This window comes from Schistocerca americana, unplaced genomic scaffold, assembly GCF_021461395.2.
Source record: "Schistocerca americana isolate TAMUIC-IGC-003095 unplaced genomic scaffold, iqSchAmer2.1 HiC_scaffold_979, whole genome shotgun sequence".
NCBI classification, from domain to species: domain Eukaryota; kingdom Metazoa; phylum Arthropoda; class Insecta; order Orthoptera; family Acrididae; genus Schistocerca; species Schistocerca americana.
This window is the reverse complement of record NW_025726762.1, coordinates 17,501-25,000: the sequence shown is the minus strand read 5'-3', so window position 1 is coordinate 25,000 and position 7,500 is coordinate 17,501. Positions and strand designations below refer to the sequence as shown.

Sequence of the window (7,500 nt, the reverse complement as noted above, 5' to 3'; positions counted from 1 at the left end):
TGTCGAGCGCACCACAAAACACAGCGCCATCTGTAGGTCTCCCGCGGCATGACGTCCTGCAACGACGATACCGCCATCTATGAGACGCCAAGCCGACCAAGACATCGATGGGCCCACAGTGCCCATCTTTCGACCCCACCCACAAAGCCTGCGTCCTCTGTCGACCACAGCACCCCAACGCCAGCGCCTCTGCCGCACGAAATCGTGGACCGGCAATCACTCCACCTGCGCCCCACTCCAACCGCCCAACTCGCAACTCCAGCGGATGAACGGCGGACTTTTCCCGCAGTCGCAATGTGCAATCCACCCCTATAACATGCGTTTCATGAAGAGTTATCTCCAATATGCGACATTCCCGCTGTCCCTATACATGAGCTGCGGGCTGTACCAGTTACGAGCTAGAGACGCGACCGCGTTGCTCTCTGTACGAATGCCGATGCTGAGCGGTCAGCTAGGAGGCGCTCCATCCATGTCGGTACCGGTGAGCGTTGCACTCGCAGTCGCAAGAACGTACGGCAAGTATATTACCTGGAAGAGTCAATGACAGTCCACGCCCCCCTGCGTGGGAAGAGTCTTTCTAGGCCATGACCCACCGGAAGGGCGCAGCGTCCCCCACCCCAGACATGTGACGTCACACCATCGGTATTGACGACTAGACTGATTCCTTATAATCATTTGCCATACACCGGTGGAAGCTGCCGAGACGAGTAACTACATAGCGGGCTCGCCGTGTCACTAATGTACAGAGATACAACAGTTTCGACTGGAACCGGATTAAACGTATACACGGCGCTGATTAGTAATAGATAGAGCCATCAGAATACAGATAATGTATACAACTGTCCGTATACATGCTGAAAGACTCTGCTCACAATCACAACCACACGTCAGCCACACACCCTTATCACGCACTACTCTCTGCCTGTAACACGCACACAGACAATATGTAAGCACCAGCATGGAACAACACCCAGTGCATCCTCTCCGCCACATTAGACAATCCACACTGTCATAACCAGACTGGGAGGTCCACTCAGAAAACAGAATATCCCACCCACCCGACAACCACCATTGCTCAGCCAAGCCACCAACACCCACACATGTCCTACACAGGGGTGCACCCAACATCACAATACTGCCTCCTCTCACAGCACACAAACAATGGCAGGAATGAAAGACACAGGTCTGCCACAAGCATGGAATGAGAGCGCCGCCTGTCATGAGCCAAAGGTGCATCCTGACGTGGCAAATCAGATGATGCCGCAGGCATCCACTTACTATAATCACAATCAACAAACCGGCCGCCCCGCCCCGCCCCCCATTAAACCTTTCCTTACAACAATGTGTACCTTAACCTAACCTATATCGTACCGTAACCTAACCTATATCGTACCGTAACCTAACCTATGTCGTACCGTAACCTAACCTATGTCGTACCGTAACCTAACCTATGTCGTACCGTAACCTAACCTATGTCGTACCGTAACCTAACCTATGTCGTACCGTAACCTAACCTATGTCGTACCGTAACCTAACCTATGTCGTACCGTAACCTAACCTATGTCGTACCGTAACCTAACCTATGTCGTACCTTAACCTAACCTATGTCGTACCTTAACCTAACCTATGTCGTACCTTAACCTAACCTATGTCGTACCTTAACCTAACCTATGTCGTACCTTAACCTAACCTATGTCGTACCTTAACCTAACCTATGTCGTACCTTAACCTAACCTATGTCGTACCTTAACCTAACCTATGTCGTACCTTAACCTAACCTATGTCGTACCTTAACCTAACCTATGTCGTACCTTAACCTAACCTATGTCGTACCTTAACCTAACCTATGTCGTACCTTAACCTAACCTATGTCGTACCTTAACCTAACCTATGTCGTACCTTAACCTAACCTATGTCGTACCTTAACCTAACCTATGTCGTACCTTAACCTAACCTATGTCGTACCTTAACCTAACCTATGTCGTACCTTAACCTAACCTATGTCGTACCTTAACCTAACCTATGTCGTACCTTAACCTAACCTATGTCGTACCTTAACCTAACCTATGTCGTACCTTAACCTAACCTATGTCGTACCTTAACCTAACCTATGTCGTACCTTAACCTAACCTATGTCGTACCTTAACCTAACCTATGTCGTACCTTAACCTAACCTATGTCGTACCTTAACCTAACCTATGTCGTACCTTAACCTAACCTATGTCGTACCTTAACCTAACCTATGTCGTACCTTAACCTAACCTATGTCGTACCTTAACCTAACCTATGTCGTACCTTAACCTAACCTATGTCGTACCTTAACCTAACCTATGTCGTACCTTAACCTAACCTATGTCGTACCTTAACCTAACCTGTATTGCGCCTTAACCTAACCTGTATTGCGCCTTAACCTAACCTGTATTGCGCCTTAACGTAACCTGTATTGCGCCTTAACGTAACCTGTATTGCGCCTTAACGTAACCTGTATTGCGCCTTAACGTAACCTGTATTGCGCCTTAACGTAACCTGTATTGCGCCTTAACGTAACCTGTATTGCGCCTTAACGTAACCTGTATTGCGCCTTAACGTAACCTGTATTGCGCCTTAACGTAACCTGTATTGCGCCTTAACGTAACCTGTATTGCGCCTTAACGTAACCTGTATTGCGCCTTAACGTAACCTGTATTGCGCCTTAACGTAACCTGTATTGCGCCTTAACGTAACCTGTATTGCGCCTTAACGTAACCTGTATTGCGCCTTAACGTAACCTGTATTGCGCCTTAACGTAACCTGTATTGCGCCTTAACGTAACCTGTATTGCGCCTTAACGTAACCTGTATTGCGCCTTAACGTAACCTGTATTGCGCCTTAACGTAACCTGCATTGCGCCTTAACGTAACCTGTATTGCGCCTTAACGTAACCTGTATTGCGCCTTAACGTAACCTGTATTGCGCCTTAACGTAACCTGTATTGCGCCTTAACGTAACCTGTATTGCGCCTTAACGTAACCTGTATTGCGCCTTAACGTAACCGATATTGCGCCTTAACGTAACCTATATTGCGCCGTAACGTAACCTATATTGCGCCGTAACGTAACCCACATTGCCCCTTAACGTAACCCACATTGCCCCTTAACGTAACCCACATTGCCCCTTAACGTAACCCAACACACGTTGGGCCTTAACCCAACACACGTTGGGCCTTAACCCAACACACGTTGGGCCTTAACCCAACACACGTTGGGCCTTAACCCAACACACGTTGGGCCTTAACCCAACACACGTTGGGCCTTAACCCAACACACGTTGGGCCTTAACCCAACACACGTTGGGCCTTAACCCAACACACGTTGGGCCTTAACCCAACACACGTTGGGCCTTAACCCAACACACGTTGGGCCTTAACCCAACACACGTTGGGCCTTAACCCAACACACGTTGGGCCTTAACCCAACACACGTTGGGCCTTAACCCAACACACGTTGGGCCTTAACCTGCTCTGTAATTGTCATACGACGCGTTAAATTAGTGTAGTGTTGCCTAACTGCAACCCCCGCAATATAGTTTGCTACTCGCACTGCCCGGTCCCCAGTGTATCGCTTCATGTTAAACACCTTGCAGCTATACACTGTAATGTGGATGGCAGCAGGACGTACATGCTCAATGCCCTTTGCAGTTGTTCATTGGCATTTGCAGTTGTTCATTGGCATTCGCATGTGCGAAGCACTTAGCCTACGCTGTGGTACGGCCTGTGTCAACTGTCCGCTGATGTTGTACGTCCAAATCACACACTGTACTGCACATTGGTCCTCATGTACTGAATGATACATCGTGGTACATGTGACCGTACAACGACTGCGCCAACAACGGCGAACCATGCGGTCCAAATGTTGTGCACTCAGCTACGTGTCGTCTCCCTATAAGAGCTGGATTGCAGTGTGGTATGCCCTGGATGGCGATCAGCATGAGCCGTCTGTTGATGTAGTGGCGCGTGTTGTCAGACGTAGTCGTCTCTTCTCACACACCGTGATAGCATGGTGCACTGCGTTCCACATCTGCGACATGCGACAGAGGCCGGTTGACAGTCGTTCGCGCAATGGACATCGCATACGTACGGGGGCCACCTTCCACGTGTTCGCGAAGCGTGCACATGTTGTTGCGTGTATGTGGGCAGACATAGTGTGTCGTGACACCTGACACAGGCATGCAACAATCGTTGAATTTGCAAATGGCGATGGACGCCTACGTTTGCTGGTGACGTTATGCAAATGAACAACTGGTAAACCGTTGTGGTGCGGTTGTTCTCGCTAGAGGTGAATCAGTGATGGCGACGATCGGTTGAGCTACCAACCGGTTGTTCCAGCGATACCCACCATGCCCACGAACGTGAATGGCATCTGGGTGTGAAGCGATACGCGGCGGTGGCTGGGTGGGACCGTCCCCGGCCGGTGAGGGGGGGCCTCCCGGCGTGCTGGCCGCGCGGTGCGTGGGCGCACGCGCTACAGCCGGCTGGTGGGGGCGGCCAGTGGCAGGCGCGCCGGCCGACGGAGGCGGCAGGCGGCGCAGCTGCGCGCCGGCGCACCCTGCACGCGGCGCCGTGCGGCCAAAGTAGGTCCTCGCGGGCCCGGTGCGAAGCGCGGTGGACATCTGCAGTGTGCTGGTCCGATTGAGGACTGTGTGCGCTGAGGATGCGCCGCCGCCCGGCGCTCGGCGCCGCGACGCCGTCTGCTGCTCGGTCGCCTCTGCGGTTCTCGCAGGTGGTTTGTATCGCAGCTGTGCGGACGTGTTGGCGCGTGCGCTGTGCTGGGAGAGTTCGCTTCGGCACCCAAGTGGGGCTTTTGTCCTTCTGTGGCGCTGGCGTTGGAGCTGCCGGTCACCGTAGGTGGCGCGTGTTGTCTCCCGCCGGCAATGCCACGACAGCACGCTCCCGGGCCTCTGTCGGCAGCGGCAAGCTCAGTTGGGAGCACGGGTGGTCGCACCTAAAGCGTCTACTCGCCAAACTCCGGGCGATTGCGCCTCTCTCGAACCCGACCAAGTACTTAGGACGGCGCTGCGCGCCGCCGGGACCTGAGAGGGTTTCGAGGTGTATTGTGCAGGGGAGCTCAGCCTCCTCCTGTTTGCAGAATAATTGAGCGGACGCTTGCGTGTTCGCGCGGGCCCCCGGGACACACTCCCGGGCGGCCGGCTGCTCAGCTCTAGTTGACGCAGCTCCCTGGTTGATCCTGCCAGTAGTCATATGCTTGTCTCAAAGATTAAGCCATGCATGTCTCAGTACAAGCCGCATTAAGGTGAAACCGCGAATGGCTCATTAAATCAGTTATGGTTCCTTAGATCGTACCCACGTTACTTGGATAACTGTGGTAATTCTAGAGCTAATACATGCAAACAGAGTCCCGACCAGAGATGGAAGGGACGCTTTTATTAGATCAAAACCAATCGGTCGGCTCGTCCGGTCCGTTTGCCTTGGTGACTCTGAATAACTTTGGGCTGATCGCACGGTCCTCGTACCGGCGACGCATCTTTCAAATGTCTGCCTTATCAACTGTCGATGGTAGGTTCTGCGCCTACCATGGTTGTAACGGGTAACGGGGAATCAGGGTTCGATTCCGGAGAGGGAGCCTGAGAAACGGCTACCACATCCAAGGAAGGCAGCAGGCGCGCAAATTACCCACTCCCGGCACGGGGAGGTAGTGACGAAAAATAACGATACGGGACTCATCCGAGGCCCCGTAATCGGAATGAGTACACTTTAAATCCTTTAACGAGTATCTATTGGAGGGCAAGTCTGGTGCCAGCAGCCGCGGTAATTCCAGCTCCAATAGCGTATATTAAAGTTGTTGCGGTTAAAAAGCTCGTAGTTGGATTTGTGTCCCACGCTGTTGGTTCACCGCCCGTCGGTGTTTAACTGGCATGTATCGTGGGACGTCCTGCCGGTGGGGCGAGCCGAAGGCGTGCGACGCGCCTCGTGCGTGCTCGTGCGTCCCGAGGCAGACCCCGTTGCAATCCTACCAGGGTGCTCTTGAGTGAGTGTCTCGGTGGGCCGGCACGTTTACTTTGAACAAATTAGAGTGCTTAAAGCAGGCAAGCCCGCCTGAATACTGTGTGCATGGAATAATGGAATAGGACCTCGGTTCTATTTTGTTGGTTTTCGGAACCCGAGGTAATGATTAATAGGGACAGGCGGGGGCATTCGTATTGCGACGTTAGAGGTGAAATTCTTGGATCGTCGCAAGACGAACAGAAGCGAAAGCATTTGCCAAGTATGTTTTCATTAATCAAGAACGAAAGTTAGAGGTTCGAAGGCGATCAGATACCGCCCTAGTTCTAACCATAAACGATGCCAGCCAGCGATCCGCCGCAGTTCCTCCGATGACTCGGCGGGCAGCCTCCGGGAAACCAAAGCTTTTGGGTTCCGGGGGAAGTATGGTTGCAAAGCTGAAACTTAAAGGAATTGACGGAAGGGCACCACCAGGAGTGGAGCCTGCGGCTTAATTTGACTCAACACGGGAAACCTCACCAGGCCCGGACACCGGAAGGATTGACAGATTGATAGCTCTTTCTTGATTCGGTGGGTGGTGGTGCATGGCCGTTCTTAGTTGGTGGAGCGATTTGTCTGGTTAATTCCGATAACGAACGAGACTCTAGCCTGCTAACTAGTCGCGTGACATCCTTCGTGCTGTCAGCGATTACTTTTCTTCTTAGAGGGACAGGCGGCTTCTAGCCGCACGAGATTGAGCAATAACAGGTCTGTGATGCCCTTAGATGTTCTGGGCCGCACGCGCGCTACACTGAAGGAATCAGCGTGTCTTCCTAGGCCGAAAGGTCGGGGTAACCCGCTGAACCTCCTTCGTGCTAGGGATTGGGGCTTGCAATTGTTCCCCATGAACGAGGAATTCCCAGTAAGCGCGAGTCATAAGCTCGCGTTGATTACGTCCCTGCCCTTTGTACACACCGCCCGTCGCTACTACCGATTGAATGATTTAGTGAGGTCTTCGGACTGGTACGCGGCATTGACTCTGTCGTTGCCGATGCTACCGGAAAGATGACCAAACTTGATCATTTAGAGGAAGTAAAAGTCGTAACAAGGTTTCCGTAGGTGAACCTGCGGAAGGATCATTACCGACTAGACTGCATGTCGTTCGATGTGCGTGTCGTGTCGCGCAACACGCTACCTGTACAGCTCGCAGTAGCCGTGCGCCGCGTGCGGAACCACGCGTGCTTCTCAAAACTAACGCCAATGTTGTGTGGTACGAGCGCTGAAGCGCTGGAGCGGCTGGCCTGCGGCACCTGGCGCCTGGCGCCGGTTTTGAATGACTTTCGCCCGACTGCCTGTCCGCTCCGGTGTGGAGCCGTACGACGCCCATCGGCCGTGAGGCCGTTGGACACAGAACGCTTGAACAGGGGCCGCCACACGCCTACGTCCCGCCTATGCAACTGTCTTGAAAGAGACAGTGGAAACTAAGAAAAGATCACCCAGGACGGTGGATCACTCGGCTCGTG

The 7,500-nt window shown here is 52.7% G+C and overlaps 2 non-coding genes across 2 annotated transcripts in view; both read left to right on the top strand.

The window, feature by feature from the left end:
- The first annotated feature begins 5,209 nt into the window (after window positions 1-5,209).
- On the top strand, window positions 5,210-7,119 carry LOC124593287. Its single transcript, XR_006977934.1, has one exon. It is a non-coding gene; the product is annotated as a small subunit ribosomal RNA (ribosomal RNA).
- A 351-nt stretch (window positions 7,120-7,470) lies between these two features.
- LOC124593284 overlaps window positions 7,471-7,500 on the top strand; it is a 155-nt gene continuing 125 nt past the window's right edge. Inside the window, exon 1 of the ribosomal RNA XR_006977931.1 lies at window positions 7,471-7,500. This exon is cut by the window's right edge and continues 125 nt beyond it. This is a non-coding gene — a ribosomal RNA (5.8S ribosomal RNA).